Source organism: Eublepharis macularius, chromosome 10 (genome assembly GCF_028583425.1).
Source record: "Eublepharis macularius isolate TG4126 chromosome 10, MPM_Emac_v1.0, whole genome shotgun sequence".
NCBI classification, from domain to species: Eukaryota; Metazoa; Chordata; class Lepidosauria; order Squamata; family Eublepharidae; genus Eublepharis; species Eublepharis macularius.
Window position 1 is genome coordinate 27,100,677 of NC_072799.1, and position 23,732 is coordinate 27,124,408.

The following is a 23,732-nucleotide window of genomic DNA, read 5'->3' on the forward strand; positions in this document are numbered from 1 at the left end:
CAAGAAAAAACAAATTGCAATTGTCCAGCCCAATACAGAGATGCGTATGCATCTACCCACTCATCCAAGGACATTAGAAAACTATTTTTTAAAACCAAACAACACCAATAATAATAACCAATGTTCTATGCTGATCTGCAGCAGAAGTCTGTTGCTCACTTATGATGAACTCATGAGCTTCAGCCCATCTTTTGCTGTATGAACAACTAATGCAGGGGTCTGCAACCTATGACTCTAGAGCCAAATGTAACTCACTTGGAAACCATATCAGATCTTCAAATCAAACTGTATTGTTGGGGTAGTGGAGGTGTTAGAATAACCTGTACATGAAGGGAATGGGAAGCAGATTTTTTTTTATGGAACTGAAGGGCTTTTTATAGAGATGTTTTACAGAAAGAGAAATGATTGAGGTGAACAGTTGCCAGTAATCCGAACGTGAACCATGCACAGATTCATGCTAGTGCTTCTAAAACAATTCCTCTTCTCCAAACCCCACCGTCCCAAGGCTCTACCCCCCACACCTCCAAGAATTTCCCAACCTGGAGTTGGTAACCCTGTGGAGGAACAAAGAAAGTGGGTACAGAGGCATCTGTTCTTTTCTTCTTCTTTCAGTTGCTGACTATTTTTGGCGCGATCTTTCTCCTGCTGTACATCTTGCTATGTTATGAAAACTTCCATTTCCATGTGGCTCATATGTATGCTCACCTAGGCTATCCCAATGCCCAGCATATTGTGGGACAGAGATATTTAAAAGGTAAGGATGATATAAACCAGTTAATATCTCGGCTTGCACTATGGTTGTCTTCAGTGCCATTGAAGGAATCCAGTTCTGTACGATTGTAGCATTTGTTTTTGCGAACCATAATATCTCTACAGTTACCCATTGGTGGTGCATTGTTGGCACAAATCTAGATATGGCTAGATTGTAAAGTGCCTTCAAGTTTAGATATATTCCTCAAATGCTAGAATTTGGATGGTGTGAGAGTCTGTCTTGTCACTGGAGTTGGGTGAGTCCAAAACACCTTCCAGAGGCAGGTCTCCTTGTGGGAGCCTCAACCCGTTTCAGGCTTGAGAGGCAATGGAGTTATCAGCACTCTAGGCCTTCCTTCTCTCCCCCCACTCTGTAAATGGTTAGCTAATGAGAGCGAGAGGGTGTGTTCTCTCCAGCCTGAGTCTTTGGCCCAAAGAGGGAGACTCCCTGGGGTGTGTCTGCCCCTTCTTCTCTCTGCCTCCACCTCCCTGAGGATTGCTCAGATCTCTAGCACTGATGGTTGGGAACGGCTGCCAGTCGGGTGTGCCACCCCTCAGAGGGCAAACTGTCTTACTGCATCTGCTGTCTTTAGGCTGCTGCTGGGCAGCCCTCTGCCCTTTGTCTCCGATAAGTACAGTGGTGATGGTGCTACCCCCAGACAGACGGTCATCAGCTAAAATAACCAAGAGTATGAATCTGAGTGTTTGTAAGATCTCTAAAACCTGGGGGCATCGGATGGGATGATGTGCAAAACAGGATGCTGGAATAGATGGACCACTGATCTGATCCAGCATGGCTGCTGTTATGTCCTTATGTCCTAACCTTGGACTGATGATGGACTGGAATGCATTACAGATAATGTTGGTATTTAAAATACTTATACCATATCCTTCCCACAAAGAGTCCAAGGCAGCTTAAAATACATATGCTGATAGACATCAAAAATTATACTTCAGCTACAAGCAATCAACAATATCAACCACCACCTATAATAGCATTGGGAGGCAAACCTTTTCTTGCCCACCTTATAGGGTTGTTCTAAGTATTGCTGAGAAAATATAGGCAAAGCACATGCAAGTAATATGATGTGATGATGAAGAATCTTATACACTCAATCAAAGCTGCAGATAAATACTTGCAGACTAGCAATATTTTTTTTTTGCAATCTACTTCTGAAAATGGTATATAGTCTATGATGTGACTCACTCACAATAACATACTTCCTAACACAGACACAGACTATGGGACCAGGGACTGCAATAAACCAAGATGCCAACACTTTTCCCATATTTACTCTGACAGCATGATCACTGGACCTAATAGCACCAGTGATACCATCGCTGGTTCATTCACTTGTTCATCTTCCAGTGTTATATATGCTATCAAGTGTCAGCAATGCCCTTCTACTCTCTATATTGGAAAAATAGGTCAGTCCGTACGCAAAAGAATAAATGGACATCAATCTGACTTAGGAATCACAACACTCAAAAACCAGTGGGAGAACATTTTAATCTTCCAGGACATTCCATTGCTGACTTAAAAGTGGCTGTCCTCAAACATCATTGCAAATGTAGAAGCTGCCATTCGTCATCTACCTGAAGAGGAAGCTGAGGAAATAAGAGGAGAGACTGCCAGGATTCTACGAAAAGGCACATACGAAGGAGGAACCCACTCAAACGTAATATCAGTGCAGAAAGTGAAAACACAAAAGTAGGGTACAAAGTCAAGAAAACAAATATATTAAATGCAAATATAATGTAGTCAAATATAATATAATCAAAGTAATAAATAAACAGTCAAATCAATATAATACACGTAGTTATAACCAGGTGGACTTTACATTGATATTGACATACAAACCATAGATTGTACTTACCTGGTGATTGTGTCCTGTGATATAGCACCTGGTTATAACTATTTGTATTATATTGATTTGACTGTTTATTTATTACTTTGATTATATTATATTTCACTATATTATATTTGTATTTAATATATTTATTGTTTTCTTGACTTTGTACCCTACTCTTGTGTTTTCAGGATTCTACGAAAGGCAAAGCTTCCCACCAGCAATATAACACACAAGGAGAGGAACGCCATCAAGACCCTCAATGCGGATCCAGACATCATTATTCTACCAGCTGACAAAGGCAATGCCACAGTGATCATGAAAACAGAAGAATACAAAAGGAAGATTTATGAACTTCTGGACCCTTCCACATACAAAAAACTAAAACGAGATCCAACCTGCAAAATCATCAGGCTAACAAACACGCTGATCAAGAATTCCTTATTTCATCTTGACACACACAGAAAACTATGCAAGACAGAAGCACAGCCACCACGACTATATGGACTCCCTAAAATTCATAAAGATTCAGTCCCACTCTGACCCATCATGAGTGCCATTGGTTCACCGACATATGAATTAGCTAAACATCTGGCCAATCTTCTACAGGACTACATGGGAAAAACCACATCTTACATCAAAGATTCAGCACATTTCATAAACAAAATTAGTCCTCTGAAACTCAATCCACAGGACATACTCATCAGTGTTGATGCTGTATCCCTTTTTACTAAGGTTCCGGTAAAAGACACAATCACATTAATCAGATTTTTCCAGAGGATGTAACAGCCTTATTCCACCATTGTCTGACAACCAGTGACTTCCAATGGGATAACCTGAAAAATCAGCAGTGGCTGAATATAGCCTAACTCAAACAGGACACAGTATCTTATTCCAGGATACTAAAATACTGGACAACACATCCAACTACTTTGTCAGATTGCACAGGGAAGCCATTGAAATTCATAAGCATAAGCACAATTTCAACAGGAAAGAAAAGAGTTTAAGAATGAAGAGGGCATGGTTTCCAGTCCTGAAAAACACCAGACTAACAAAATAAATCTTACAATAGCCCTACAGATAAGATTAGCATATCAACCACCAATCCATATGCAAAAGAACCACTGTATCCTGAGAAGCTTCCCCCCATTAGCATGCCAAAACCTGGGAAACTCTTACAGGATGACTCAGCCCAAACCCACCTTCCTGAGTAGATATAAATTACTTGCTAACATTTTCACTACACATTGACACTGAGAGAATTCTTCGAGTCCTGCTGCCAACTGGAACAGCTCCTTGCCTTCCTCCAAATGACAGCCTTTCGGATATTTAAAGAGAGCAATCATGTCCCCCCCTCAATCTCCTCATCTCCAAACTAAACATTCCCAAGGCCCTCAGCCTTTCCTCTTAGGGCTCAGTCTCCAGGCCCCTGATCATTCTCATTGTTCTCTTCTGCACCCTCTCAATTTTGTCCACATCATTTTTGTAGTGAGGCCTCCAGAACTGCACACAGTACTCTAGGCGCAGCCTGACCAAGGCAGTATAGAGAGGGACTATGACCTGCGATTTCAATGCAATGGCCCTTTTGATACAACCTAAGACTGAGTTTGCCTTTTTTGCCACTGCATCACACTGACTGCTCATATTTAGTTTATAGTCCACTCTTACTCCAAGATCTCTTTCGCATACACTACTACCCAGAAGTGTATCCCCCATCCTGTATTTGTGCTTCACATTTTTGTTGCCCACATGTAATACTGTGCACTTATCTATGCTGAATTGCATCCTGTTCACAACTGCCCACTTCTCCGGAGTATTCAGGTCTTGTTGAATTTTAACTCTATCTTCTTGGGTGTTTGCCACTCCTCCCAATTTGGTATCATCAGCAAATTTAATGAGTAGCCCGTTTACCCCCTCATCCAGATCCTTGATAAAAATATTGAAAAGTACCGGGCCCAAAACTGAGCCCTGTTGCACCCCACTGGACACCTTCCTTCAATCTGATGAGACGCCATTGACCACCACTTTTTGGGTGTGGTCCTTTAACCAGTTCCCTGTCCACCGAACTGTCCTATAGTCCAATCTGCAGTTTTCCAGTTTACTCATTAGAATGTCACGGGGAACCTTATCAAAAGCTTTACTGAAATCCAGGTGAATCACGTCAACAGAGTTCCCATGATCCAGTAAGCTCGTCACTCGATCAAAGAAGGAAACCAGGTTGGTCTGACAAGATCTGTTGGGGACAAAACCACGTTGACTTCCCTGGATCACTAAGTGGTCCTTCAGATGCTTACAGATCGATCCATTTAAAATCTGCTCTAATATCTTCCCAGCAACAGAAGTCAGATTGACCGGCTTGTAGTTGCCTGGGTCACCCTTCTTCCCTTTCTTAAAGATTGGGATAACATTTGCTCTTCTCCAATCTTGTGGCACCTCACTGGACGTGGGGTGCCACAAGATAGCTAGCTTTCTTGTGGCACTCCACAAAATAGCCACAAGATAGCTAGCTTTTATTAAGCAGCTTCTGTCTAGCCACAAGATAGCTAGCATTTATTAAGCAGAGAAGCAGAGGCCAATAAAAGGAAAAGTCGGTAACCTTGTTGATGAACCTTTGTCTCATTACAGGAGCTGGTGTACAAAAGAATGAAGAGAAAGCTATGCAGTGGTTCAGGTGAGAAGTAGATAATATTAATTTTATTAGCAATGTATGAGTGATTTCCCCACCTCCTATGCTACTCTATGGTACTTAATAAAAGGACTTCTGGGGCAGTGGGAGGAGGAGCAACCGGCAAGTGTATAAACAACTCAATATAAACAGCTGTGGAAAAATCAAATGTCTGATGGAAGAAAAATGGTTTTTACTGTGCTGGGGCAACAACTGAATAGGCCCTGCTCCTAGGAGATGCCAATATTCTATCTACTTGAGAAGACATTCTGAGCAGGGCCTTGCTGGCTGTTCTTAGGGAATGGGAAAACTGAAAAAGACACCTGAGATAGTCTGGATGCAGGTCATTTAAGCAGATATACATACAGATGAGAAAGGGTAATGTAGTTGTTGGAGAATTGATATAACATTCTCTTTCCTGTTTCCTCCTGATAAAAGATGGGTTGCAGTATTTTGGACTAATCATAGCATTTGGACAGTCTTCAAGGACACCCCATGTATAGTGCATTACTATAGTCTTACACTGTGAAGTATTGGTGCATCTGATGAATCAGCTGAAGCTGTTATAAGAATGCCCCTGGCTACAATCAGCTATTATTTGAGGTTTTGGCAAAAAAGCTTACCAAGGAAATCTCTCAAACTAGAAACCTGTTCCTTCATTGAGAATTCCTGTATTTTCTTAACCAACCAGTTCTCAGAATCCCCATTTATCTCTGCCTTGGCTTGATTGACCCTCAGCCTGCAACCAGGCTCTCTAGGTACTTGTTCAAGACCACATCTATCTCACTTAAATCTCAGGGTGGGGGAAACCTGCCCCTGCCCTCCATTGCCCACTCTTTTTCTGGTGCACAGCTGCAGGAAAATGGGGGGAGGGTAATGGGGGGAGAATAGCAACTGATAAGAACATAAGAGAAGCCATGTTGGATCAGGCCAATGGCCCATCCAATCCAACAATCTATGTCACACAGTGGCCAAAAACCAGGTGTCCTCAGGAGGCCTGCCAGTGGTGAAGGGACACTAGGAGCCCTCCCACTGATTGCCCCCCCAAACACCAAGAATACAGAGCATCATTGCCCTAGACAGAGAGTTCCATCTATACTTTGTGGCTAATAGCCACTGATGGACCTCTGCTCCATATGTTTATCCAATCCCCTCTTGAAGCTATCTATGCTTGAAGCTGCCACCACCTCCTGTGGCAGTGAATTCCATGTGTTAATCACCCTTTGGGTAAAGAAGTACTTCCTTTTATCCATTCTAACCTGACTGCTCAGTAATTTCATTGAGTGCCCACTAGTTCTTGTATTGTGAGAAAGGGAGAAAATACTTTTTTCTCTACCTTCTCTATCCCATGCATAATCTTGTAAACCTCTGTCATGTCACCCCTCAGTCGTTGTTTCTCCAAGCTAAAGAGCCCCAAGCGCTTTAACCTTTCTTCATGTGATGTTTTCATGTGATGTCTCCCCCCCCGCCCCCCTCCATGTTCTATAAGTGGACCCAGTCTCTATGGTATTTACCAGTTTGGGGAATATCTAGAGTGTAGCTGGTGGGGTAGTGGTGGTAGTGATGTTAAAGTATCAGTGATGCTTTCTCATCTTGAGTTCCACACACACACCAAAAGCGCCTAGGAAGTGTGGGGATGGGCCTGGAATCTCTGCTTGGCCCTCTACACCAGTGACATGCCTATAGAGACACAGCAGCAAACGTTTTTGCCCAACACTTTCCCAACATGCATCTTCATTTATTTACATGAGATCCATACATCTCATGAACCTCCAAGCCAAATGCAGCTCACCAGCCTCAGATTGTGGCCTGCCAAGTGTCTTTTGTTTGGATGGTTACTTAATTTCACATGGTAGGTTTTGTAGATGTGGGTTATATCTTCTGCATATTGAACTCATCTGGCACTTCTTTCCTCTTTCAGTCTAGCTGCAGAACACGGCCATCCTCACTCTTCTTTTAATTTGGCTGTTGGAAAACTGAAGAATATGACGGTGGGGCTTGAAGAAGGGTAAGTTGTGTTTTTTCCACTGCTATGGAAGTTCTTCTCTCCGCAGCTGAGATCCAGTGTAATGTAATGTCTTGAGTTAGATGACAGATTCCAATTCTTGCTAAACTGTGAAACTCACTGGCTGATTTTAGGCCATTAGTGACATTGTTGTGAGGATAAGGGCCGTTTCCAGATGGCTTACCTGCCTCCGGAATGTTGCGCCATCTTGCGGGGAAAACGCAAAATATCACGTTTTCTCGCGCGAGTTTTGCACGACGTCGCACAAAACTCGCGCGAGAAAACGCGATATTTCGCGTTTTCCCCGCAAGATGGCACAACGTTCCGGAGGCAGGTAAGCCATCTGGAAACGGCCAAGAACAGAAGAGCAATCATACTGGATCAGACCAATAATCCATTTAATTTAGTATCCTGCTTTTCACAGTGGCAAACCAGATGCCTGTGGAAGTCCTAAAAGCAGGACACAGAATCCAATGCCTGTTAGGGTTGCCAGGTGACCAGTTTTGAACTGGACCATCCAGTAGTTCCCTTTCTGTCCAGTGAATGAACTGAGAAAATACTGGACAAATACTAGGCAGAAACAATAAAGGAATGTTGTCATCCTTCACATCAAGGCTGCAAACTTACCAGATGCATCTCGTCGCCTGTTGTTGGAAACAGTATGGCAGACGTGATAATGGTGGGTTTTCCCACAAGGCGATTCTTACAGATACCGCAGTATTCAAAGTGAGAAGTCAGCAGTGCAGTTCTCTGGCAAGCATTCCTTAATAAGACAAACCTGTCTTTGATACATTTACGGTGTACATCTTTAAACTTCCCACTGAAAATATTTCATAGCTAGATTAGCCATGGGAAGAGCAGCCATGTAAGATTCCCCATTCATGAACCGCCCATTAACATATAAAGCCGAGAGTGAGATGGATTTGTGAATTTCGTATATGAAAAGGAGCACGTGTATGATGACAGCTAAAGTTTCTCTCTTCGCTTATCTTACTCTGCTGAGCTCTATGCACTTTTCTTCTCAGACCAAAGTACTTTGAACAAAGGAGCACACGGCAATGCTAGGGAATGGGACAGGATGCCTTGTCTTCATGCTATTTTCCATATTAAAAAAGACCTCTCCAGTCCACACTACTATTTATATAAATGGATGCATGTGGCTGAGAATGAATACTCGTGGCTGCCCCATCACATCTTGTTTGTTCTTTAATTTTGGTACAATATAATATGAGGTGGGATGGGATGTATATAAAGATATTAAACATGTTAAGTAGGTACTCAGGTTGATGCTAGAGTTTTACTGACAGTCAAATGATATAGCCCTTTGGAGACATTCCAAGTGTGTATGATGCATATGCGTAGCAGGAGGGGAGTGGGATGGCAGCCGCAAGCCTCAGCCCTTGAAGCGATGTATGTTTATTGGAATGTATGTAGAGTCTATATGTACAAGGTTCTCTCCATGGGACCGGGAACCCTATAAAGCAGAGATCCCGATTACACAGAAAGAGCTGCACGGGCAAGCATCCCTATGCATTCATTCTAGAGTTGCCAAACTCCAGGTGGGGCCTGGAGATCTCCCAGAATTGCAATTGATTGCCGGACTAGAGGCATCATTCCCCCTGGAGAAAACAGCTGCTTTGGAGGGTGGAATGTATAGTATTATTCCCTAGTATGGTTCTTTTCCTCTCCAAACCCCACCCTCCCCAAGCTCCACCCCCAAATCTCCAGGAATGTCCCAACTCGGAGGTGGCAACCTTAATTCATCCCGATGAATGCATGTGGGTTGTGTCAGAGCTTGCCACCATGGCCTGTTCTTCAGTGTTTGCACTTAGAATTATGAAAAGGGTTTATATTTCATCAAGTTCTACAGTTTAGTATATTAAAGATATGTGGTTGTGGGGGGTGGCTTGATAAGAGAAAGGAGATGGAATAGATCACTGACTGATTCTAATGCTATGAATTAATTGTGCATAAATGAAGCACTGATGTGGTTTTACAGATACATAAGGATGTAGCTGTCTGTTTAAGTATTCCACACACACACACACACCCCACACGCACACACACCACACACACCAGTTCACCTAGACCTGTTCTACACAGGCTACAAAATGAGGTGAAAGAAAGGGCTGCACCACTCCAGACTACAGGGGTGGGTGGGTGTCATATTCTTAATACACCTCCATGTAAAATATCCATACTAGCCTAGTTTTTGACATACCTTTTTAACATTCCAATGACAGGAGGTTATTAATGTGAGGAAAAAGCTGGAAAAACACAATCCCTTTTCTGTAATCTAAAGTGGTACTGTCCATTCTACCGCCCCGTTCCTCTGCACATGTAGACCAGGCTCTAATAAATATTGCGTGCCTTTCAGGGAAGTGGAAAAACTCCTCAGTATAGCTGCTGGTCATGGCCTTCAAGAGGCCCAGAATCTCCTAGAGCACATCAGGAACAGAAATCAGCCCTGAGATACCTGTGATGTTTAAGAACAAGAGTACAAGCCCGTTCTGTCCTAGTACATTGTGCTTGTTTTTTTTCCACTACTATATTTCTGCCCCTTAGTTTTGGAAACATTGTTTCTTTCCTGTGCTCTGTATTAACTGGCATGATTTATGGTTCTAGAACAAGCTAGCTGTAACTCCGTTGAAAACAATGCAATGTCCCAAGCATCGGTACTAAAAAATTTTTTAGAATTGCCTTAGGATTTATGTCATTTGTTTGGGCAATATAAGTTATTTATGCTACGTAGTAGTTGTCTGTGGCTGAAGTAAACACAGCATATCTTTACCATGCAATCTATAATGGAAATTACCTTTAGTTTGCATTTGCTGTTGCTTAAATCTGTGCTTTCACAATGCATTTGCAGGGGGAAATAATTACAGTGAAGCCAAGATGCTTCAGTGTTCATGGTGCCCTCTTTTTCAAGCTACCGAGAGAATAATTACATTGAACAGGAGGAACAGTTTCCATCCCTAGATATATGGGATTTTTGTGGTAATAAACATTTGTTTTGTGAGATGTTATGAGCTGCATGGTTTCATATTGTTGTCATGTGTACTCTGTAACCTTATTTATAGTTCAATATGGGAGCATTTCACAAGGATGCCACAGCTGGTTGTTGTTATAGTTAAGAGCTGGAAATGGCTGACAAGGATTCCAATCACCAAACTAGCCATTTTACCATAGTTTTTAATCAAAGTGATAAATTGCCAAACCGGCCATTTTACCACAGGTTTTAATCAAAGTGATAAAAGAGTCTAGTTTATAAACAACCCATCACTTTGAGCTTTTTTGTTATTTCCTTTCACTTCTCTGGGTTCTCCTGATGTTCTTCTAATATTATTTTAGAATCCTACAAGGAAAGTACAGGTGAAACAGTTGTGTTTCAGAGAAAGATAGGTTACGAGGATGGAAGATACAATGTTTTGTGTAATTCCTTTTTCTGTACCCAAATTTATTTAATCCCGGCCATAAGGGGGATTAGCTATAGGATCTGTCCGGAATGTGAGTCCTGGAGATAATTGTTCAGTTGTCTTCAGGTACCCAAAAGGAAGGGAGAGGGGAGTATGTTCTCCTACTTTAGAGTAGCTCTGTATATTACAATTGCTGAAGGAAAATCCAGTGTCACACCAATAACTACAGATAACATGTGGATGTCATTCAAGAGTGTCTACCTTTAAACACCTGCCTATGTATATCTGGGAATTTTAAACCAATCAGGGACTTCAGAGAAAGTGCACAGGTATTTTAAAAGGAGGGGGCCATAGCTCGGAAGTAGAGTATCTCCTTGGCATGCAGATGGCCCCACATCCAATCCCCAGCATCCCCAGTTGAAACGATCGGGTACAGGTGAGATGAAAGACTTCTGTGTGAGACCCTTGATCTTGATGGACCAAGGGTCTGATTGAATACGAGGCAGCTTCATGTGTTCATATGACTGAGATATCATTTTTTCAACTGAGGTCTAAATATGATTTGCCAGCTTCTGCTGAATGGCAGTATTTACAATTGCAACATTTGTTAGCATTCAAATATGGCCTGGCAGCTTTGAGTGCTTCCGAATCTCCCCCCGCTTTGGGAAATTCTTATTGAATCAATGCAGAAAACAAAACCTACAATATTTTTATATCAATATTTGAGGCCAGTTAATAAATATGAGTCTTAGAGATGAATGGAATAATGATCTGGACTGTTCAGTTTTGCTGAAGCGATGGGATAAGGCTTTAAGCCATATACCTGTTGCTGCTTTTGATCTTAAGTTGCGACTTATCCAGCAAAAAATTATGTTTAGGGTATATTGGACATTGCAGCACAGTATCTAACTGTTGGTGGTGTAGTGCACAAGATGCATTGTGTAAGCATATGCTTTGGACATGTTCAATCATTCAGCCTTTTGGGAGGAAGTTTTTAGACATTTTAATTTTGTATTAGAAAACTCATTACTGTTCAACTGTTTGCCTGTCTCTTGGATTCTAACTGATGGTCAATGGAAATGGACCGTCCATGCCCTTACAGTTGTTAAAAGACTTATACTTCAACACTGGAAAGACAAAAGCCCACTTTCTGTAATTTACTAGATTTGAAGACCTTACAAATTTATCAACATTTGAACATATAGATACTTATTTTTAGATATTTGGATTTTTTTCATAGATACCTATGTATTGTTTTTCTACCTGCAGTTTTCTTTTTTTCCCCCTTCTGTTTGCTTTTTTATTTTTTCCTGTTTTGCACAGGGAAAGACTGGTGTCTTATGAAAATTTCCTTGAGCAATTTTAATGTTCAGAATTGCTGTCAGTATTTGGGCATATTATTGGCCTTTGATCTGATTTTAATTGAATGTAGTCCTATATCAACATAGTACATACAGGTCAATCTCAGTGCAAAAAGAATAACAGAAATTTAATGCCAAAACATTCAGAACGGAGAAGAACATTTCAGTCACTGAAGAGATCTTGCTTGCTGCTCTGAAAGTCAACAGTCTTCAACAAAGGTACTTCAAAAGAAGACTCCGATGTGAAATTACTGAATTAGAATTTATTAATGCATTTAATTGTATTAACCAGTAATTAAACAGACACAGCTAATTCCTAACCTTCTACAGATGTTAAATTTTGTTGTTACCACCTATTACAGTTTCTGTGAATGGTTACTCTGCGCACGTATTTATTATATCGAAACATCACAGACTGTTACCTCCTGCATTTCATGGTCTTTTAACCTCACTCTTCACCATTTCCCCCTTGTGTATTCCTGCTTCTAGTCCATGAAAGCTTACATCACAATAAATCTATTAATCTTAAGGCTGTCACAAACATCATGTTGTTGCATCAGCAGACTATCATGTTTATCTCTGGTGTAGGGGAGGAAGATTTTGCAGTGATTTGAGCTGGAGCTAAGAAGGGTGTAGTTCTGAAAAAGATTGCATTGTTAGTTCCAGTTTAAAAGGATCAGGTAATAGGTGATGTGAAGGGTCATCCTGAGGTCCTGGAGAGGTGCTGCCTGTCAGAGCAGAATATTATGACCTGATAGACATGCATGTTCATGAGTGACAGTCCCAGTTGTGAACACTAGGGGTCACCAGCGCACTTTTGATTTTTTTGTAGACAAAATTCTTAGCTGTAGATCAGAACTCTGTATATCCCAAACACTGTATCTTTCTCGCAGGCCAGTTCAGTTAATACTATGGTCAAACCCAACAACATTGTTAACATTGATATAAGCAGTATGAAATAGCCAAATGAACAGCAGTTTATGTATAGATCGGAATGGTTTCTCTGAGGAGAGCAATTTCCTGTCTATGAATTCCTTAGATATTTTCTCAGTTTAATCCATCTTCAGTTGCATTACTTCCATAGAAGGTTGCCCTCCACCCTGGCCTGCATGTGGAGAATTTTTCTTTAATTAGTATAGTGAATTATTTATTATTATTTATTTTATCATATTTATATTCCACCCTCCCCGCAAGCAGGCTCAGGGCGGATAACAGCATTAAAACATTTAAAACATTTCATATAAAACATGTAAAAGCATTGTACAAAATATAAAAAAATAGCAGCACTCTTTTTCTTGATGGAGGCAATAAAAATCTGGCAACAGACCATGTTATCTGTGGGTTAATATCTGCCAGCAGGAAAGAAATCATGTGAGATTAAAGAGGCAGCTGATATCTAAGTTTCTACAACTCTGGCCTTTTTTATAACTGATGCTAATACTCTAAAATATGTCACTTATGAATGTTGATAATGTAGATTTAGAAAGTAGAAAAGAGTCATTTAAAAACTGAATGCATGTTCTGCCCATGTTCTGAAGGTGAGCACAGCCAATGCGAAATGCAAAGCACTAGAAACTGCAGAAATGATTCTTGACCAGCTAAACCATTTGTTGATTAAGTGGCGATGGTCAGTTTTAATCAGAGGGGCTGAATGTTAAGTGCACCCTAAGATTTTTTGGGTTTGGTGATGTTATTGTAATAGGGCATTAAAGACCTGCCATTCCAGCCCAAAACTCATGGCTGCTGTTGCTTGTGAAAAGTGAGAGATGTATTTCACACTTCCTTCCCCAATATCTCAAAAAAGACACTTAAAGACAGTTTGAGATAATATGCTCGTTTAAAAAAAAATGTAATCAGTTAAGTCATCCATGATGATGACTCTTTTGATTCATCAACTAAAAATATTTAATCAGTTAACAGCCCAAGTAAATATCAGTCTAGCCAGTTGACTGTGAAGGCCTGTACCAAAGTAAAAGATGGGCTAATTGTCAAAAGCCAAAGGCGCAAGTGAATTATTCTGATTATACACACCATAAATGGCCCTGGGCAAGATCAGGGCGTGGTTTTTTGCTGCCAGTCTCTGCCCTATGTCCCACTCAGGCTTCTCATCACGACAGCATCTTGGCTTAGAAAAATACAAGTATATCACCATGACCCAGGCTGCAGAAATCCTGTTTTAATGAGACTAATCTCCTGGGTCTTTTCTGCCTTGGCCAAACAAAATGAGTTCAATAACTCTGGGGAGCACAAACTCCCGATTCCTTCCGATTGCTTTTCCTGTCCTCGCCGGGTTACTGACTCTGAGCAGAACAATTAAAAGTGTATTGTGCTGGACCGGCCCAGAAGAATGAAACAGTTCAGAGGCCAGTTCTCTAGCTGAATTCTTAATACCAGTCCACAACTGATGCCATTAATTTAAGTGAGGACTGCAGTTGAACATGAATCCTAAATACGTTTTGAGGTCGGTACAAAAAAAATGGGTCTTTCCTCCCTTCCACCACCATTGCCTTCCTTCATATCCACACATCATATGCTAATTTTCTAAACGCTCCGTATTTTTTTCCTGGAAATAAGAGACCTGGCCTTGAACAGGAATCTATCCATGATGCTCTGCCCCTCCCCCAAATAAATGTGCCAAGGACCCAGATGCTTTTCTGAAAATCATTACCATTCTGGCACATGCCCTATTGGGCCTCAGAGTGAGTTGCTCTCTCAGAGGCTGGGCATACCTACGTTTCCCCATTAAAACATCTGTGTTGAAAATCACTGAATTGAAACAGAGATCCTGTTTATTGTTCATTTATAAGGTTCATAGGCCACCTTTTTCAAAGGGAAATTGCTCCAGATGACAGGCAATAAAAATAGCTGATGGGCAATCAAAATGATAAACAACAGACTTGCATAACTGAATATGAAACCATTAAAATATCAATAATCAGTTAAAATCAGTTAAATCTTGGGTAACTAGAAAAAGTGTTAGCTGAGCAGGAGAAGGTAGCCCGCCTTTGCCAAGCTGCCTTAAGTCAGAACATTCATATAAATCGATAAGTTTGCTCTGGCAGGCAGCACCTCCTGTTAGGTAACCGAAAATCTTTCCCCACATATATCTCTTAACAAGCGATTCTAGGGACAGAACCTGGGACTTCCTATATGCAATTTATCTAACCACAATCCCACACCAAGGGGCTTTCCTTGGGAGAAAGTCTTCCATACCAATACTGTCAGCAGCAAAAAAATGCTCCAATTTGTTTTACTACTAACTCATGAGCAATTGCTTGGAAAGCCAAAACCCGTTTCCTACCTAGCTCAGTTCTTTGCTTCTCCCCATGAAATCTACTCTGGATATCCCTGGCCTTTTCCTCTCTCTCAGAATAAATTATACACATTTGCTCACTTTGCACAGTGTAATTGGAGTTGAATAATTTGGATATTCCTAGAACAGCTGTTGCCATAAAAAAAAACCCAAGTAAAATCGACTGGCTTGTTTAGAAAGAGGCACACAATCTTATGTTTTTACTTATTGTATCAGAGGGACCATCAGCAAACACAATGGAAATAATCTGTCAATGGCTAAGAACCTAGTGAGATCAAAGTTATTGAGTCATTATTAGACTATTTAACCATCAAATCTTGATGCAGCTAACGGGCATATATTCTACCAAGGGAAAACTGGAAAGCAGTTTTGCCCAAATTGTTTTTCATTTATCTCATTAGTTTCTTTTCCACTCAAGAAATTCAAGTTCTCATCAATATAGGGTGATTTGCAAAGCCAGAAATTTACTCAATGTTTTCTGAAAGTCCGTTGCTTTGCTGTACCACTGGGGAAATCTGAATCAAGTTTTTTTCCCTTTTCCCTGAAACTACCATTTCCAAATTGTTCGTCTTTATGAGCTTGATAGTGATATTAGGCAGTGGGAATTTTTAAAGATATATGCATCATATTAGTGGAGAGTACTATCAAGTCATAGCTGACTTATGGTGACCTCTGGTAGAGTTTTCCTGGCAAGAGACTAATAGAGGTAGTTTGCCATTGCCAGCCTCTGCAACTCTGGTCTTTGCTGGAGGTCTCCCATTCAATTACTAATCAAGGTCAACCCTGCTTAGCTTGTGAGATCTGACAAGATCAGGCTTGCCTGGGCTATCCCAGTCAGGACATCATATCAGTGAGAGACAATAATTGTTTTCTTTGGGAAAATAGCCAAATGGTACATTTGATTAGATCGCCTGATGAGTTTTCAAGCCCCATAAGAAGCTTTGTGTGGGGGGTGGGGGGGTGGAGGGAATTTTAGATCAGGGCTGTAATGCCGAGCAAATGAAGTATTTGTTAATACTCCCTCCTGCACACTTTCCCCAAGATACAGAGAAAAAGCGGGGACACCTTTATTTAGGTCTAAATGTCTCTAACAAGTGAGATTTCCAAAGTTTCTCCCTACCTCCATGGTTGTTTGAAGACAGAGGGATTCTGAATTCAAAGACTCTGCCTGGTTACACTTCATTAGACTAATGCACCCCTTCTTACTGGTCCATTGGTGGCCGCAGAAAATTCTAGTTGTGCCAGAAGAGGGGGTAGATTCCAGCTATGAAGGGGAACTTCTGGTTTATATGGTTGTTAGTTATTTACAGGTCAAGAGCTCTATCTAAAATCGCACAGATAAATCCCACAAATCACATTTTTCAAGTAAAGAGAACTTTTTAAAAAAGTATCTATAGACTTTATGATGCATTTTCTCTGTTATTAGGCTTGACCGAGTTTGCATATTTTGCAGAGTGGTGGTCTAGAAATCTGAAAACAAATGCATTTAAAATAAATTGCTTTGGCTCATGGTTTTTTGTTTCATGATTTTCAGCCCATTTTTCATTGTTTTCTCTGCTTTCCGATCATTTAATCAAATGACTAAAAGGAGCCATTTTAATAATATTAGAAGAAATGCTGCTCTGACTTAAAACTTGCCAGATCACTTTGGATGCCAATCTTTTCAGCCAAGGAAACTAGTCATCAGTGAAAGTGAACTCACTATAACAGCCTTGGAAGAGTTTCCTGGGCTGAATATTTAAAATATTCCTTAATCTACACTTTGCAAAATGGAAGAACCAACTTTAGACTATTCATCTGTTTGCAGCTTGTACTGGTAATGTTGTTAACATTACAAAAAAGCTAGATGAAGTAGCTATGAGTCAGCCTTTTATTCTATTGTTTTTCACAATCTGCTCAGCAGAGTAAGATGAAAAATTATCCTGCACGCACCATTGGTTGTGTGACACCAACCCCCTTCCTTTCATCATGCTCAGTTTGCTATCCCTGTCATCTAGCAACATGTTTCCAGCAGAGGACAACTCGATGCTTCCGGGAAGCCTACGAGCAGGGAATGAAAGCAACAGACCTGCCTTGTAATCTCTTTCCCCAGCATCTCCTGTTCAAAGGTATATTGCACCTGAGCACTTTCCAGGCTCCCTTCCCTCAGCACAGTCTTCCTCAAACCTCGTTTGGTATACAGTTTCTGTAAAGAATGCAGTCCAAGGATTTTAGAGGGTCCCACCCACATCAGCACTATTTTCATGGCTTCGTGTGGCTTCCATTGAGCACCACCAGAGGGCGGGGAGGGGCTTTTTTAAAATAGGTATCGCTGTTGCACTGCAGTACAGTAACAGTATAATGATCTTCCACCATGATCTACTAAGTCTTTCAAATTCAAAGCTTTCATTTTCTTTAAAAAAGTATGTATCTAGCCCAAACAGCTAGTGATTATGGCAATAGATCGTTATAGATTTAATGTGCTATAACACCATGGCAATTACCAGTTTTTTAAAAGCCTGCAAGAAGAAATAGATCCAGAGGAGTTAGCCGTGTTAGTCTGTAGTTGCAAAATAGTAAAGAGTCCAGTAGCCCCTTTAAGACTAACCAACTTTATTGGCTTTATCCCACTACTGCCAAGAGCTCAGCAGGTGGTCTTGGGTAAGCCACTCCGATCAGCCCCAGCTGTATCGTGGGGATAATAGTAATACTGACTTTGTCCACTGCTTTGAATGGGGCACTAATCTGCCTAAAAGAGTGGTATATAAGTGCAGTTGTTGTTGTTAGCTGACCAGCCTCTGGTTTTGGCAATGAAAGCTATGATCCTTTTCTCAGCTTGGAGGCTCTGAATAAGCTACTATCTAGTACATTTTTATCACTTTGGTATATATAGATTTTCCCTTTCAGTCACAACAGAGAGGGTCGAGAGAGCGAGCTGAGAGTGAGTGTGACTGGCTCAAGGTCACACAGCAAGCTTCGATGGCAGAGTGGGGATTTGAATTTGGTTCTCCCAGACCCTAGTCCAGTAGTTAACCACTACTCCACACTGTCTGTCTGATCTTTAGATTACAATAAATAGAAAATATCTCCTACGCCACAATTATTGGAAGCAACTGTGCTGGCTTAATGTGGTTGTGTAGGTTACCAAAAAACAAATCGTGACAGCTTACTAACAAACAAGTTTGCTATAATCAATAATTGTTCAACAATGTTCTTATAAATAACACTTGCATAAATAACAACAGTTTATGGAATGAAGAATACCTATATCACATTTCATCCACAGTGTTGGTGTCTGTGTCATTCCATACCCATAAAGCCCTAGTGCTTATTACCAAACATTCACCATTTAAATATACATTATAGATACATTATACCCTGAGCTGTGGTGGATAGAAGTACAGCCAGTCTTTGGAGTCCAAGAGTCTGGTGTGACTGAACGGGCCATCCAGTTCGCTTTCCAGTCATGTTTTGTTGTCTTCCTCAGGGCAGTCACATAATCAACTCCATAAATATCCCAGTGGTTCTTAAGCGGGCATCGCCAGGCTCCTACACAAAGCTATACTAATCTGTACACAACAGCTTGGGGTGCTGACTGGACTCATTGAACTGTTTCAAATGCTTTACAATTGGTTCACCCAGAACTATTTATGGACTTATCATACCAGAAGGAGTCTAGTGCAATATTGATCTGATTATTTATTGTATAGTATTTATTGTATAATATTTATTATATTTATTAAATGGTGAATATTTGGTGATAAGCGCTAGTATGGAAAGACACAGGCACCAACACTGTGGATGAAATGTGATATAGGTATGCTTTATTCCATAAACTGATGTTATTTATGCAAGTGATATTTATAAGAACATTGCTGAACAATTACTGTGTCACGCGGGAGGGCGATGTTGGCGGCGGGGCGGGGCGAGGTGCCCACAGCGGGTCCGTCCTGGCCTCCCCATGGGTGGGGCAGACCGCCTCCTCGGGCCTAGTGGCCTCGTCGCCCCTCGGACATACTGATTATAGCAAACTTGCTTGTTAGTAAGCTGTCATGATTTGTTTTTTGGTAACCTATTGTTATATTGTGATACTCTCTGTTTGTGTGAGTTAATGTGGTGGTGAACAAAGTCTTTGCAAAGGGTTAGAGTAGAAGGGTTAGAACTGCCATAAATGGTCACAGCTCTCTAAACACAGAAAGAACTGTTGGGGTTCTGAAAAGTTTTATTTGATGGAGTTTTCAAGTGAAGATTAACAGCCTTGACTACAATTTCCAATAATATCTTAGATAATTAATTATAAAATTGCCCAGATGAATTCAACCATCTCAGAATCTGATGAGGATTCCAAAGATGGTATTATGAGACAAATTACCCTAGCACTTCAAATGTACTCAGAATTTGGTGTATGTGAATGCTACTTATTCCATGATGCATAAAGAGAGAGTTCCTAGAGAAGGTAAGGAGTAGTCATGGGCACAAACCAAAAAAAATTATCGAACCAGCGGATCATGGTTCGGTGCGGACCACAATCCCGAATTCCCGAACAGCAACGACCATCTCTCGTCCCTGAACCCAGATTGTGGATCATGGATCGTGGAAAATGCAGCGGGGTGTGCCGCTGTTCCCAGCAATACAGGAACGGTGGCTGATGCTGGTGGCCGCCGGGCCTGGCAGGCACAGGGAGGAGGTGGGGGGGTCTGCCCGCTCGCTGGCGGCACTCGCTGGCGGTCTGTGTTTGGCCGTCAGAGCTGCCTATCAGGGTTTGCAGGGATGAGATTGGAGTGCCCATGACTACAGAACACCCCCTTTACCCTCCCTCCCCTGGGTGTCTTCTCCCAACTTGTAACTGCTTTGCAGCTTCGTGGTTGGAAGGAAGCCCTGCTGATCAAGGAAAGCTGGGCTTCCATTTGGGTTTCCAGGGCGACAGAAGGAGGGCAGACAGAGCTCAGGCATTCCTCTGGCTCTGTTGCCAGGGGAATAGATTGCTGGCGCCTGAGTGTCTGGATTCCCGAACCAAGCCCGAATGCCACGATCCAGGCCTCTCCTGACTGCTGGATCGTTGGCCGTGGATGATCACAATCCGCCCAGTCACGATTGCACGATCGCCATTTTCATGGGGTTTTGAGGTTCGTAATGCGGTCCGTGCCCATCTCTAGTAAGGAGGCAGAAAACATCCATGTGTACAGTAGAAGGCAACCGGATCAATAAGACAATGACCCTAAACACTGTTGCCAAGTAGCCCCCCCCCCGGCGCTTATGAACTGTAGTTGAGTTTTCTGCTTACTGTTTTCCGAAGACTGTCATGCACGTGTGCACTTTACTACATGTATACCTTAGTGCCTATGGTGGAAAGGTTTAGTGCACTACCACACTAGAGACTCTTTTGGATCGTTTAGCTCATGCCTGTATCCTGCTTTTCCTGCATCCGTGGACTCTGTTACACATGTCAATTTCCTGCCTGCTCATTCCTGCCAGCTTGTCAGTTGCAACAGACCGTTCCTGCCTCCCATGCCTGCTATGAACAGGGCTGTGTGTGTGCTGTTTCCCTGCCTCCATGGAAGCCTGCCTCACCTGGGTGCTAGCCTTGCTGTTAGCAGCCAGGTGCCAGCCAAGGGAAGTCTCCCCGCGAGCCTGACCAGGCGCCCCCTGGCCAGCTCCCGCCGGGAGCCTCCCAAGGGCTGGTTACCAAGCTTGCCCTCACTACCAGGCAGCCTGCTAGTAAGCCCTCACCGTGCCCAGCCGGCAGCCATGTCTCCAGGCAGCCAGGAGACCTAGAAGAACTGCCTGCTTTGGGGAGCCATTTCGAAGAAGCGAGCTGACCACGTACACAGCGAGAGAACTCCGCTCTCCTCTGCATATCTTAACAGCTATCCAGAATGAAGATTGAGCGCCGGTCAGCCAGAGCAATTAACAAGTGCACATCAAAGCAACCTCTGCACTCTGGACTTGATGGCACCAGGATGAGCGCTGTTTATGTGCAAACTGCCCGGCTCTCCCTCCTTCCCTTGTCTCCTCTCCCAAAAGGTGTCATACTATCAATCAGACTTCTAAAAGTGGCCAATCAAGGCTATTTCGATAGCCACCAAATCCTTTGTTTTAATTCGTGAGAACCACTGAGCCCGGCGCCAGCCCCTGGGTACGTTTAAGGTATATAAGCTGGTCTCTCAGCCCACATGGTGCATGCGCCATTCCTATCCTAACCTCCTTGCTGCCTTTCTGCCCGTGGTTCTGGTGCTGGCACTAGACCACCTCGCTGCTAGGACTCTGCTCCGCCTCAGGATTGTAAGTATATCCCTTGTCATCGTGGGGTTCCTGCTCATGCAACCGTCTCTAATTTTCCTACTCTGTATTTCTTAGTTCTTGTGTGTAACCTTGTATGTGCGTGTAAGTTCAGGCATACGCCACACTATCAGAAAATGCAAGTTATTGATTGAATATCTGTAGTCTGCCTTTTTATCACGTGAGTTTCCGAAGAAGGGACCTTGGTATAGTTGGCTAGATCCACGCTAATTTCAGTTCTGGGCTGCTAGCTAATTTCCCCATTCAATTAACAGCAGTTCCAGTAACAGCACACCAGTTCATATATGCACATACACTGATGTGTGCACATACGTATTAATTATTCTGCATTTGATTGTCCTCCATTTCATGGGTCAGAGATGAATGTGTGAACTGATTCCATTGACAGGTATTTTGTCTGAAGTTATGTGAAAGTTCTGTCTGTAGGGTGGTATCTGTGACAGCCCATTCATACACGCAAATCATCATTTGAAGTCAAAATCAGTTTGTTTGAAGAACCAACCTCAGGGGGAAGAAAGGGTGCATTTGGTACATTTGCTTATTTAGCATTCAGAGTTAATGCCATTTAATTTTATAAATTTATATAATGCCAACTCTTATCATCTATATATTTAATTCGAAGCCTGGCCCCACTGTGCAGATCAAAAAAATCCAGGCACAGAAAGGGGAGATTTCTTCAAGTCTGGGGAAAACCGAGGTAGGCAAAAACATTTTTTTTAAAAGGAAGGGCTAAGATAATATTTTTAAATGCTGAGGTCTCTTGATTAATTACTTCATGAGAACTTGGCTCGACAGCCATCTTTGATTGCCTAGGCAATTGCAGACAATGCAAATAATCCATAAACGTGGGCATGATCCAGCCAACGTTAAGCACTTTTAATTCCCATTGATTAGAGTCAGAGAGTTAAGCCGGTGCATAAATCTCCCACCCTTAAATCAACTGGACTGAAAAGCACCGAACTGCAGCTGGGCCACGCTCTAAATAAATAATATACCAGTATGACTGTTTTTTAAAAAACTGATTGCTGTGAAGAGCAAGACTGGCACGCAAAACCTCACAAGTGAACAAAATAAATACTCCCCTCATGTTCTCTGCCGAGTTAATGCAGAACAATGTTTTGCCAGTGTCAGAAGTATTCTGAAGTTGCCAGTGATGCTAATGAACGAAACATTGACTATATGTCTGAATGCTGTCAATGCTCAGCACTCTAATTACTCCAGGAATGCTTTCAGCAAGCCACCGTGAAATGCCACACAAATAATAGAATGAATTTATTCTTAAACATCACACTGGGTACTTAGAAAACATCCAGTGTGCAACCTTATAATTGCTGTGCTTGACTACAGGGCAATTAGCAGGAATATCCTTTCTGTATGCTTTGATCAGAACTTTTTAATCAGGTAACATAAGATGACATGTGGGTGGAAAGCTTCATTATCATTTATTTGGACATATAGACTGCAGCTTGCCATCAGACATTGTTGCTTCCTCTGTGTGTTCGATAACAAAGAAGAAAAAGAGGCACTAAAAGTTCCCCCCCCCCTCTCTTCAGACTCAGATACAGCAACTAGTAAAATCTAAACTATTAAAGTCTAAGCAGAAAAATTGTCTGGACTATGATTCTTATTTATATCCTGCTTTCCTCTGCAGTGGAGACCCAAAATGAATCACAACATTGTTCTCACCCGCTCCATCCTATCTTCACAACGTCTGCTCTGTGAGGGAGATCCCTGAGTGGCTTCCATGGGAGACTGAGGATATGAACCTCGGTCTCTGAGATCGTAGACTGATCCTCTAATCACTGTACCTCACTGGCACTCAGATGAGAGTTTAGAGAACTCAGTTGTTCTTCCATGAAATATATCTCCCTGCATGTAGAAAACCGGAGCTTTCAATTTCTACCAACTTCATTTTTTTTAAGGGAGAGGCCTCAACCCCCGCATTGATCTTGGGACCATATGAAACAAGGTCTTGGGTGTTCAGTGCTCAGAGTCCTCAAGAGTTTTGTTGCTGCTGCTGCTGTTATTGTTGTTGAAAACTGCAGCCAATTTTAATGAGGACTGTGGTTTGAGAGGGGGAGAGTAGATTTCCC